Source organism: Cryptomeria japonica, chromosome 8 (assembly GCF_030272615.1).
Source record: "Cryptomeria japonica chromosome 8, Sugi_1.0, whole genome shotgun sequence".
Classification (NCBI taxonomy): Eukaryota; Viridiplantae; Streptophyta; class Pinopsida; order Cupressales; family Cupressaceae; genus Cryptomeria; species Cryptomeria japonica.
Window position 1 is genome coordinate 228,462,836 of NC_081412.1, and position 14,151 is coordinate 228,476,986.

Below are 14,151 nucleotides of genomic sequence, written 5' to 3' on the forward strand. Positions count from 1 at the left end.
ATAATTTTCAGCGAAATCAACAACAGAGACAATGGTGCCAAGAGGAAATGTGTCCTTACATACCTTGAACTGCTCATCTAACCATCGAGCTCTATGTGTATACATTATGTACTCGTAAACTAGTTTCTCTTGAAACATTTTCATAAATTCAGCTACACATATATCATTTTTCACTAGCTCACATCTCTTCAAATCTTTTCCATCTTTAACTCCATATGTGACTATCTTGTATTTTCTGAAAGAAACTAGTTTCATACCAATTTCATGTGTGCTCTCCAAATGCACACATCTTGGTAAATTTTGCAAACCACCACATATAGCACAAGAACCTTCCAAACAAGGCATCTTATAATAAATGCAACCATCATGTCTATTACATAGCACACTTGAAATAAATTCTCTTACCGACTTAGGAGGTGCTTGTATATTTCATTCCTACAAAACATCGTTAGTGTGCAAAGTAGAACAAATATGACAAAAAATATCATAGTGCATGGAAAATTCAATATGCATCCTACAACAACACGTGGTGCGTGCATGACTAATCTTAATATAAAAAGGTTTTTCCATTTCAAAAAATCTTTGAGAAATTCTTATTTGAGGAAACTTTTGAAGGAATCTTTCATAAAATTTAGTTTGATTCATATCCAAATAGTGTTTGGCATGTGGCTCATGATTTGTAGACCCGATTTGCCTTCTAACATCATCTCTTTGGTTGGGCGAAAGACTTATGTTGTCATGCCAAAAAAATTCAATTAATGTTCTTAGTGCATCAACAACAACCTTGTCTTTGTGTGGTAATCTACCTGAGAATGCCCAATGAGAATTATTGTTAGGTTCCTTTATTTTTTCCTACCTCTTTAATGCTTTACTTAATGTTGTTCTACTAACATTTAAGGACTTACTTGTTTTGCTTATCAAATGATCTTTTTTTATTTTCTTGCTCATTATGGTTGATGTAATGACACGTCGAGTAGAATTAGAATCTTTAGTACATGATTTTGAACCAATATCTTGATTTGCATCAAATATATTTCTCACAATAGTTCTTTCACTATTACTTTCAGATGATCTTAGGCCTAGAATTTTCATTGTCTCTCTAAAATTCAATTTTTTAATCATTTGAACAATTAATTGACATCTTGTGGTTTGATTTAAGTTTTTAAAATATTTTTGCCATATTCTTTTAACCATTCTCCTACAAGTTCGTTCATTCATTTTATCGGGCATTGGCTTCAATATATTCTCATCAATGTCAATTAGATACTTTGGTTTCCTATGAATGATTCTAGGAGGTGTTAACATCCGTGCATTATGTACATTCATTTCATCAAATAGATAAGGTATATGTTCATCATTTAATTGATTATTCAATGTGGTATCTTCTTCAATTGAATTAGGTTCATACGGTAAATCAAATGTCGCTTCTTCAATTGCATTAGGTGCATTATGTCCCATTGTTCTTATGTCACATAATTTCTTCATATGTTGCCTTTGTCTTTCCTTTTCAACCTCTCGTTGTTCCATCATTCCTCGCTTGTTCTTTCCCATGGTTGATATCGATTGTCCTAAATAGAATCATATTACATATATATGTAAACAAAAGTTCATAAACAAACAAATAACCATAAATATGCATCTTATCATTATTTTTTTGAATCAAACTATTAAACAATCATAATAATATTGGCAAAACTAATAAGAACAACAATTCAATCATTTGAAATCATGCAAAAACAAAAAATTCACTTACTTCTATGTATTAAATAGTTATAGAAGTGTAGACACAGTTGCAGTGGGACCTTCAACGACCTCAAAAACTTTTTTTGAGGTCGTTGAGGCTCTTGGGCAACTAAAACTATGTCTAAGTACCCCGTACGCATTATATTAATAACCGTGTGTGCGTTGTTAGTCCATAAAATGTTGGCAAGCCCAATGGTTACTTTTTTCCATTTTGTACTAATAAGTAGCACATATGTGCTCGTAAGCCTAAAAAATGTTATGGCACAGTAGTGAACTAATAGGCTCAGTACCCCGTACATGCCTTAAAAATGTTGTGGTGGGGTAGTGAACTAATAGGTTCAGTACCTCGTACGTGCTATTTGTAGTAGAAAAATGTGAAGGAAAAGGAAGGGAGGGAGAGAGAGAGAGAGAGGGGGGGAGAGTAGGGGGAGGGAGAGAGAGAGAGGGGGGGACAGAGGGAAAGAGGGAGAGGGAGAGAGGGGGGGATGGAGGGAGAGAGAGGGAGAGAGAGGGGGGAGGGAGGGAGGGAGAGGGAGAGAGAGGGGAGAGAGAGAGAGAGAGAGAGGGAGAGAAGAAGGAGAGGGGAGAGAGAGAGGGGGAGAGAGAGAGAGAGGGAGGGAGAGGAGGTAGGGAGGGAGAGAAGAAGGAGAGGGGAGAGAGAGGGGTGGGAGAGAGAGAGAAGGGGAGGGAGAGAGAGAGAGGGAGAGAGAGGAGGGAGGGAGGGAGAGAAGAAGGGGTATGGAGGAAGGGAGATGGAGAGAGAGGGGGGAGGGAGGGAGGGAAGGAGGGAGGAGGAGGGAGAGGGAGAGAGAGGGTGGAGGGAGGAAGAGAGAGAGGGGGAGGGGGAGAGAGAGAGAGAGAGAGAGAAGAAGGAGAGGGGAGAGAGAGAGGGGGAGGGAGAGAGAGAGAGAGGGAGAGAGAGGAGGGAGCGAGGGAGAGAAGAAGGAGAGGGGAGGGAGAGAGGGGAGGGAGAGAGAGAGAGGGGAGAGAGAGAGAGAGAGGGAGGGAGGGAGAGAAGAAGGGGTATGGAGGAAGGGAGATGGAGAGAGAGGGGGGAGGGAGGGAGGGAAGGAGGGAGGAGGAGGGAGAGGGAGAGAGAGGGTGGAGGGAGGAAGAGAGAGAGGGGGAGGGGGAGAGAGAGAGAGAGAGAGAAGAAGGAGAGGGGAGAGAGAGAGGGGGAGGGAGAGAGAGAGAGAGGGAGAGAGAGGAGGGAGCGAGGGAGAGAAGAAGGAGAGGGGAGGGAGAGAGGGGAGGGAGAGAGAGAGAGGGGAGAGAGAGAGAGAGAGGGAGAGAGAGAAGAAGGGGTATGGAGGAAGGGAGATGGAGAGAGAGGGGGGGAGGGAGGGAAGGAGGGAGAGGGAGAGAGGGAGAGAGAGGGAGAGAGAGAGAGGGGGGAAGGAGGGAGAGGGAGAGAGAGAGGGAGAGAGAGAGAGAGAGAGAGGGGGGGGAGGAAGGGAGAGAAGAATGGGTATGAAGGGAGAAGGGGAGAGAGGGAGAGAGAGGTAGAGGGAGGGAGAGAGAGAGAGAGAGAGAGACCATATGACCCATAACGACACATAAGAGGTCATATGAAGTCCTAAGGGGTCATACACACCATATGACCCCTTAGCACACCATACGACCCATAATGACACCAAATGATGTCCTAAGGGGTCATAGAACAATATATGACCTTTTAGGACACCATACGACCCATAACGACACCATATGGAGTTCTAAGGGGTCAAATGTTGTCCTAAGGGGTCATTGGAGACCATATGATCCCTTAGGACACCATATGACCCCTAATGACACCATATGGTATCCTAAGGGGTCATAAGGTGTCCTAGGGGTCATAGGACACCATAAGACACATAACAACACCATACGGTGTCATAAGGGGTCATAGGGCACTATATGACCCTTAGAACACAATATGACCCATAACAACATCTAAGGGGTCATAGGGTCTCCTAAGGGGTCATATGACACTATATGATCCCTTAGCACACCATAGGACCTATAACAACACCAAATAGTGTCCTAAGGGGTCTTAGAACACCATATGGTGTTGTTATGGGTTGTATGGTGTTCTGAGGTGTCATATGGAATCCTATGACCCTTTAGGACACCATATGGTGTTATTATGGATCATATGGTGTCTTAAGGGGTCATATGGTGTCCTAAGGGGTCATAGGACACCATATGACCTCTTAGGAAACAATATGACCTCTAATGACACCTAAGGGGTCATATGGTGGACTAATAAAACGATATATTATTTCAATTTATGAATAGAACATCATACAATAGAACATTGGTAGTTTATTTTTGATATAGCTAAGTTAGACCATTGTCAGCATAAGAGAGACTCCAAGCGAACAAACAATGAGGCATCACTAAAAAGAAAGTGTAAGAGCTTGACCTAACCCTAAGAGTATTGTCTTTCTAAAGCATATGATGCTATTAAATTTGCAAGGTTATGGGACTGATCTCAATTGTGACTATAGGAATTACACACTTGATTTATTTCATGGGTATGTACCCTTCCAAGCCTTTTGACAAGTGATGATCATCATATACTACCACTACCATGCTTACAACAAACTTTAATTTCTTTAGGTGACAAGTGTTGTGTAATAGCATGGGAACTCTCACATACCCACCACTATCATTCTCCAAGACATCATCTATGTTACTCTCCCTCTTTCTATTCCTACCGGTTTTTTCCTTTTGAATAACATATTGCAGGTACTCTGACTCATCATTTTGCTTTGTTGACACTATTTTCCATATCTGCTCTGCTCATTAAAAACACATTCGAGAAGAATATTTCTCTAGGTTTCCTTGTTTGTCACAGTAATGCACCTGTGGTTCAATTTCAGACCCTTCTTCCTCCTATTCAATATACACACAAAAATCCATCAGTCAATTTTCTTAGGAGAGAATACATGGTAAAAATAAAAGAGGAAGTTGCAGACAAGAAATAAATTCAATTACTTCTATATAAGTGTAGACACAGTTGCAATGGGGTATGGAGGGAGGGAGGGAGAGAATAAGAGAGAGGGATGGGGTATGGAGGAAGGGAGAAGGGGAGAGAGGGAGACAAATGGGAGAGAGGGAGATAGAGAAAGAGACAGAGACAGAGACAGAGAATGAGAGGGAGAGAAAGAGAGGCACCTTGTATGCGCTTGAGAGGGGGAGACAATATACTTATATGTGTGTATATAGGGTTAGTGCAGGATCAAGGGGGGCCAAAAAGTGGCGACGTGAAAAAAATAGCCTTCCTCACTCACCTAAAAATGCAAAAATCTGTGTTGATTTTTTGCTTGGCCTGGGTGTTAGTACACTTTGGCCTGGTAATTACCTATGCAAATCGGATATCGGATAAAATCGAATATCCGATTTTATTGGATATCCAATTTTTATTTGTAATTTTAATTTAAAATATATATTATATGTTATGTATTATATAATACGTATTATATTATATATAATATAATATAATATTATATTATATTATATAATATAATATTATATTATATAATATAATTTTAAATTATATTATATATTATATAATATTGTATTTTATTATATATTATAATATAATATAATATTATATATTATAATATAATATAATATTATATTATATTATATTATAATATAATATAACATAATATAATATAATATTATATTATATTATATATTATATAATATTGTATTATATTATATATATTATAATATTATATTATATATAATATAATATAATATAATATAATATATAATATAATATAATATAATATTATGTTATATTATATTATAATATATAATATAATACAATATGTATTATATAATATAATAATATAGTATATAATATATTATTATATTATATTATTATATTATATAATATATTATTATATTATATATGTTATTTAAAAATAATTTAAGTGTTGAAATTGGATATCCGATTTTCTGAGACTTTTATATTTAGACAGCGACAATCCTGTGAGTCATTTTTAACTCCCGGGTCATGCGAATTTGTCAAAATCCGATATCCGCTCCATCCGATATCCGGTTTTTTGACAAAAAATTGATAAAAAATTGATTTAGAGGTAAGAATTTTGTCGTTTTGAATCATTTTCATTCATTTTTTGTATTTTTTGTGAATGTTTATTTGATTTTCATTGAAAATATGGTTTTTTTTAATGAAAACTAGGTTTTTTTTAAATCAAATACCTAATTGTTTAAATCTGTTAACTAAATTTAATTGTTTACATTCAATTAGGTTAAAAATGGGAGATAACAATGAAAACACTGACCAACCACAACTGCAACAACCAAACCCTCATTTGCCAAACCCCCCCTCAATTCAAGATTTGATTGCACAAAATTTGAATGAATTGAGGGGGATTGCAGAAGTATATCGTAGGATCCCTCATCTAAACCCATTATTTGATCCTCTCACGTCGATCGTAAAAAGTATGGAAACCATGACTGAGGAGGACGATGTCGGCCTTTTGTGGCGAGATTCTATGAAGGAAAAATATGCAGATGGTTTGTTGTATAAGGATATCAAGGATCTTGAGATATCCAAAGCCGAAATTGCCTCATTGTTTGTCAATCCCTGTACTGGTCAGCCTGTAGATCCCAAAAAAACAAAACTTTCTATCAAATGGTGCACAAATGATGGGATTGTGAAAAACTTTTGGGATCATTGGTGGATGGTTTTCGACAAACCACCCAACAACAATCTTGATATCCCCTTCTATTTCATAAAAAAATTGTATGCTGAGTTTGTTTTACAGAAACATGTGAACTACTTTGACATCCAACCTTTCCAGGGTGTAGGTTTAGGTATGCCCCAAAATAGACCTGGGCCAGTCAGAGTAGTCCAGGGCCCATATGTCCCCCCTCCTCCTGTTGATCCTCCACCTACAGTTCAGCATCCTGATATCATTTGTGAGGTGGCTTTACGGACCATATCGGCTATTCACTCTTTGAGTAGCCTTTTGGTTTCTCAGGATGCGTCAGTAGCTCAGCCTACTTTTGATGGTAGCGGTGCATCGGGTGGTGTTGACACGTCATCCTCGGCTCCACACATATGCGTGCCACATAGTTGTGTCATGTGTGGGCACGTATGCTTGGGTCCAGTTGGGCAGCCCATTGATCTTGCTATGGATAGTGCAGATTATGAGGTGCATGAGATGCATGATGCACCAGAGGTTATTACATAGACTAGAGGATACCCTAGGGAGTCCTCACATGCTAGAGGCGAGGAGGCACCATCATCATACATTGATGATGTATTGGTAAGATTTGTGTTTTCATAGTTCATGTTATATTTTAATTAAATATTTATAAATTAGATAATATTAAGTACTAATTTTATTTACATGGTCTATTTAACAGTTGATGACCGAGGATGAGTTGAGATAGATTCAGGAGGGCACCTTGTCGGCCATTTCATTTGGCCTCGATAGCTTGACGGTACATATATTATTGCACCTAGTCGTTTGTATTTTATTGTACATACATGCTCATCATTTATATTTGTATTAATTAGATTATGTAGTAACTTGCATGTATATCTTATTTTACTCTTGTAGGGCACAAGCAGCATGAGTGTGGTGCAGTGTGATCTAGGATCTGGTAGTGCAATTGGAGACAAGGGAAAGGTAATTGAATGCAAATATGATTGAATGAATAGTTTAAATAACTTATAGTGATTATACATGTCTAGACATAGATTGATAGTCTCATATACTTGTTGTGTATATATACAGAGAATCCTTGGCTTCACATCCTTGATGACTACACCCAGTATACCTGAAGAAGAAGAAGAGATGCCTCGAGTAGATGTGTGTTTATTCTATTTTTTGATTAGTAGATATAATTTGTTATTATCAGTGACAATTATATGCTAACTTGTATCAATGTCATGTTTCTAAACATATGTAGGTTGTTTATGAAAATATTCAAAACATTCCTCCTCTACCGAAGACATACATCAAGAGTCCTACAAAGCTAAAGAGAAAACGTGGAGATGAGGTAAACATGAATAGTTCAATTAAATAGTTCATTTTTATGTTAACTTTTCGAATGTGAATTATATAATATAACTAATATTAATCGTGGTTTGTTTTTCTTGTGCAGGATCCTTCAAAGCTGAGCAGTGCAGCGAAGAGGATCGATTTTGTTGATCCATCAGCAGCTTAGGATGTTATAGATAGTTTTGGGATGCTTACATGTCTAGTTGGCATGTATATTTTGTATATGGACATACATTCACGTATTTAGACATACATTTTGTTTCAGTTGGTGTTTATGCCATATTTGTGTATGGACATACATTTGTAATCATTAGACATTTTTATATATACAGAAGTTGATATTCGATCATATAAATTGTTGCTCATCTGTGTGTGGTGTTATCATGGAAATCTTTAATCTTCATTCCAATAATTAACAATGGTTAATAATGGCTATTTAATGAACAATACAATTCATTTCATTTCATCATAAGTGTTGTTTTTATAATGAACAATACAATACAATTTATTTAATGAACAATACAATTCATTTAATCAACAATACAATAAAATTCATTCAATGAACAATACAATTCATAAACAATAAAATTCATTTAATGAACAATACCCTATGCATGCTCCTATTTTTCCCCCCCACTCGATTGAATGCTCGAGGTCATACCCTACCGGCGTCATCCCTTGAGCGCCCTAAGTGCTCAAAATTGTCAAACTTTGATAGGCCCTAACTCAGAATCTGTGGCACCTACGAATGATCCATTTGAACCTACGGGGCCATGAGAGGGGTCCCTACAAAAGCCTATCTCAGTTTTTCAAGTTTCCCTACAGTTTTATTAGGGCAGCAATTTTTTGGTTGGCAAAAAATCGTCAGTCTCACTCAATGGAATTTTATCGCGTGGCCAATTTCTTGTTCAGCTCATCACGATGATGAACCGTCATCTCTGACATGTCCAGTTAGGCATAATTACCCTACGCATGCTCCTATTTTGCCCCCAACTCGATCGAGCACTCGGGGTCATACCCTACCGGTGTCGTCCCTTGAGCACCCTAAGTGCTCAAAATTGTCAAACTTTGACGGGCCCTAACTAAGATTCTGTGGCACCTGCAAATGATCTATTTGAACCTACAGGGCCACAAGAGGGGTCCCCACAAAAGCCTATCTCGGTATTTCAATTTGCCCTACGATTTTATTAGGGCAGCAATTTTTCGGTTGGCGAAAAAATTGTCAGTCTCACTCAATGGAATGTTGTCGCCTGGTCGATTTCTCATTTAGCTTGTCGCGATGATGAACCGTTAGCTCCAACATGTCCAGTTTGGCATAATTACCATACACATCCTCCTATTTTTCCCCCCCACTCGATCGAACGCTTAGGGTCATACCCTACCAACGTCGTCCCTTGAGCACCCTAAGTGCTCAAAATTGTCAAATTTTGATGAGCCCTAACTCAAAATCTGTGGCACCTGCAAATGATCCTTTTGAACCTACGGGGCCATGAGAGGGGTCCCTACAAAAGCCTATTTCGGTATTTCAAGTTGCCCTACGGTTTTATTAAGGCAGCAATTTTTCAGTTGGCAAAAAAATCATCAGTCTCACTCAATGGAATGTTGTAGCCTAGTCGATTTCTTGTTTAGCTCATCACGATGATGAACCATCATCTCTAACATGTCTAGTTAGGCATAATTACCCTATGCATGCTCCTATTTTGCCCCCTCACTTGATCGAATGCTCGGGGTCATACCCTACTGGCGTCATCCCTTGAGCGCCCTAAGTGCTCAAAATTGTCAAACTTTGACGGGCCCTAACTCAGAATCTGTGGCACCTACGAATGATCTGTTTGAACCTACGGGGCCACAAGAGGGGTCCCTACAAAAGCCTATCTCAGTATTTCAAGTTGCCCTACGGTTTTATTAGGCCAGCAATTTTTCAGTTGGCAAAAAAATCGTCAGACTCACTCAATGGAATGTTGTCGCCTATTCGATTTCTTATTCAGCTCATCGCGATGATGAACTGTCAGCTTTGACATGTCCAGTTAGGCATAATTACCCTACACATGCTCCTGCTTTGCCCCCCCCACTCGATCCGACGCTCGAGGTCATACCCTACGCATGTGACATCCATGAAGGGATATGAAGGGATATTTTGTAAACAATCAGAAACCTTTAATGATAATCAAGTTGAAGCCTTGAGATTTATGCAATATGGTTCAAGTCCAAAACTGTACCCTGAGAGCATTTTGATTTTACTTATGTCTTGTGTATTATAATAAAGACCAATTTGCCAATGTGACATCTTCATATGAGAGAAAAGCTTCATTTTATCTCAATACAATTGTACCTATTTCATTATTAGAAAAAATAAATATACAAAGATCTATTATTAGTATCCTCTAGATTATGGATTTGAATTGATGTTCTCAATTAGTTATTATCTGTTCAACTTTTCTTCATAAGGCACAACCATCTGGTGGTTATCATATGAGGACAACCATCCATGACTTTCAAAGTAATTGATATTTATTCCTACACTTCACAGTCACAAGATTAATAATAAAATGACATTTATGATTCATCAAATGTTGACAAAGTCTAATCAAAGTTCAACTTCAAGATGTATACAACATATCATATTCAACTTCAAGATGCATACAACTTACCATATTCAAGCTCATGCCAACCACCACTTGGATATTATTATATGTTGATTAAAGTACAATATATGTAATAAAACCATATAGTCTTACAAAAAAGCCATCATAGACCATCTATGTCAATTAAAGTACAATTCATTTGTAATAGGGGCACACTCACAATCTGAAGTTGCAAAGCCCTATGGGAAGCATCAAATTAGAAATTTATTAATCTAACTCATACTACTATCAAAAGAATCAAAGATGCTATTGCTAGAGAACACCATGCTCCATTGTGGAGAGAATATTAGGTGCATCTAATGTCAGCATCTAAAAATGAAACAATGTTATTCAATTGCCAAAATCTAACTGACTTTATTTTATAAACCATTAATGAATAAAAATAGACAAGGTTACCTGAGTGAAAGTTTGATGACCACTTTGACTAGTAGGTGTTGATGTTGAAGGCCCAACATTAACCTATTTACCTGACTATCAATGTCAAATGTTTGATTCAATAGATCATCTGTCATGACAATTTGATCCACTGTAGATGTGTCCTAGCCACATGCATTTGAATCATCTTCATGATAATAAATACAACAAGACCCACAATTTAATCTCATTAATGCACAAAGGAATATGTACCATCACCAAGAGAGGGTCTCGTCAACAACGAATGATCTATCATGAACCTGTATTTTTAAGAATTGTTAGTCTACACATAAAATGCATGGATGAACATAATAGATTTATGATAATCACTTCAACTGAAATGCATGATAATAAATGAAAAGGTGGGATCATATACCATAAAAATACATCCCTTCGAATTATATCAACATAACCCACTATGTTGATGCAAAAATCGTAATGTGATACTGTTGTATATCATCAAAAAATACCTTCATGAGCATAAAGGTTATGCGATAATTATATCATAAAAATTTATCAAATAGTGTTCTCTAATAACAAAAATTGTAAAGCTCATCAAATGCATGATAATAAGTCATGTTGCAAAAATACGTCCCTTCCAATTATATCGAGTGTACTTGCTATGTGCATGCAAAAACCGTGTTGCCAAAAAAAAACGTTCATCAATAGACCTGCATTTTGAACACATCCTTAATATACACGTAACAAACTTGAACATTAAGGTTTAATGATCATTGTTTGAAATGAAATGCATGATAAAAAAATAAGGCACCATTAAAGACCTACTACTCAAGTGTGCCTGAAGGGTCATCTCTTTGTTTAAGAGTATCCAGTATTGCTTCATGATCAGCAGTAGTCATTGTCCATAGCTCTTTGGTCTTTGGTTTTTCTTGATGCTTCAACAACTTGACATTTGTACCTATAATAAGGTGTGAATACATTATAATGGTTTTGTGTCTCTGATAGTCTTCAAATGCGGGTATGCCATTCTTTCTAATCATGTATGTTCGCAACCAAGTTCCCACAACAACAATTGAACCTATAGAATATGTGAACCCATCATCATCTGTCATTGGTTGTGTTAGCTTTTGTTTTCCCTGTACACATCATGCCAGCCAATATTCTGATCTCTCTTCATTCCCTTGCAGTGCAACAACTGCAAAAACATGTCTTGGTTGTACAATATCTGATAGATGATCATACTCAAGTGAACTTTCCATGTCATCGTTTGACAAGGATATTGTTTGAGATAAAGGAGTTAGATAGTGGGGAACCCATGTATCAACCCACTCACTTGACTTGCACTGATCCCAATCACATCGAAGACAACTCTGACAAAAACAAGCCAATGCTCGTGTCCAAATGGTCCATGTACTTGCATCTGAGCTAAGAAATGAATGCATCTTTGAAGAATCTTTAATTGTTTGACAATCCAATCTATCTCCCACTGTTCCCTCCTCAACCAACCAAAAGAATCTGCTCACTGCTAAATCAAGAGTACCTCCATGTGACAATGCTGAACTACACCAGTCAATAATAGAATGTGCATCAGAGAAATTTGCACCTGAAATCCTCAATTGCTCCTTAACTAGAGCTCTCTTCAAACATGCACCTGCTCCATCATGCTCTCCCTTCCCATGCCCCGCCTCAAAAAAACACCAAATATGAGGTATATGCCTCTCCACATGCATTCTACTCAACCAATAAAACATACACACATTCTTGAATTGACCCGTATAGTTATCTGGCCATATTATATCTCAATCAATTGTAATATCTTTCTCATGCAAGAACTCAAAAAAATTCTCGAAAGAATGTTGCACATAGTCGGAGGAGTCTGATCTATCATTGCTCATATAAAAATGATACTCCTTGATTATCTTCCTGTCCTCTTCTGTACTATCAGGAGCATGTCTATATGTAATGTGAGCAAAAATAGCAATCTGGACTAAATTGTAGTACTGAGACTGTACCTCATTTTGTGGTTGCAATGTATAGTTCTCTGCAAAATCAACCACCGATACAATAGTGCCAATTGGGAAAGAGTTCTTACACATCCTGAACTGTTGATCCAACCACTGAGACCTATGGGTGTTCCTTGCATACTTGTAGAAAACATTTTCCTTAAAATCCAAAATAAAATCAGCAATACTCACTTCTCTTGAGACTAATTTGCATCTAGAACCTTCACCTCCACTCTTCACAGTATATTTCACTGTCTCATATCTTTTTTTCTCAACATAATTATTTCCAAACTCGTGTTCGCTGCCCTCATGAAAACATGAAACAAAATTTGACAACCCACCACATTCTGAGCACTTCTCATTCAAACAATAATTTCTATAGAAATAGCAGCCATCATCTCTAGGGCATAAAAATAGATCTTGCAAGTCTCTTGATGATCTCAGAAATAACATTGCAACACACTCCTACAACATCTCATTAGTATGCATCGTAGAACGAATGACATAAAAGTTCATGGTACATTGAAAACTCCACATGGTACTTGCAACAATAGGTATTGTGAATCTTAAGAGGAACACAATAAAATGGTTTCAAAGATTCAAAGGCCCTTTGTGATATTTGCAAAGTTGGATGTAATTCACAAAAAAATTTGTACAACATTGTTTGGCTTGATTCCAAGAAATGTTTGGGATGTGGTGTGTGGTCTCGGTTGTCGATTCTTAATTTCAAAATGTCCTTTACATTGGGTGACACTCTAGAATTAGAGTGCCAAAATTGTTGAATCTCTTCCTTCACATTGTCAGTCAACTTTCTATCAACATGTGGAAGCCTCCCACCAAATGCCCATGTATCTTGTTGAAGTGGATCGTCAAGTCTTTGTCTTCGTGCAAGTGCTCTATCCAAAGTTTTACGGTTTATGTTAAAATCAACACAAGTTTGTCTCATTTGATGAGCCTTCCTCAATTGATGGCTTACTAAGGAGGTCGTAATCACTCTTCGAGCAGCTCTCTTATCTCTTTCTTTGGTATTCTTTCCAATAGAATGGAGAGCATCAAATAGATTTTTTGCAATAATAGAATTTCTCTCCGTTTTCTTGTTCATACGAATCTTCAATTTGTTTAGCAATGGTCTCATCTTTATCATCTTTAGCAATTGAACAAAGAGTTGGAATTGCTCGGTCAATGTCTTATTGCTAAAATTTTGGTTGAAAAGTTATGTAGCCCACAACCAAACGGTTCTTGTTGACCTCTTGCCTTCAAGATTCGCAATAATGTTCTCATCAATTTCAAATAACCATTTTGGGGTTCTTGAAGGTCTTGGATTTGAAATTTGTCTTTCATCCATGAGAGGGTCTT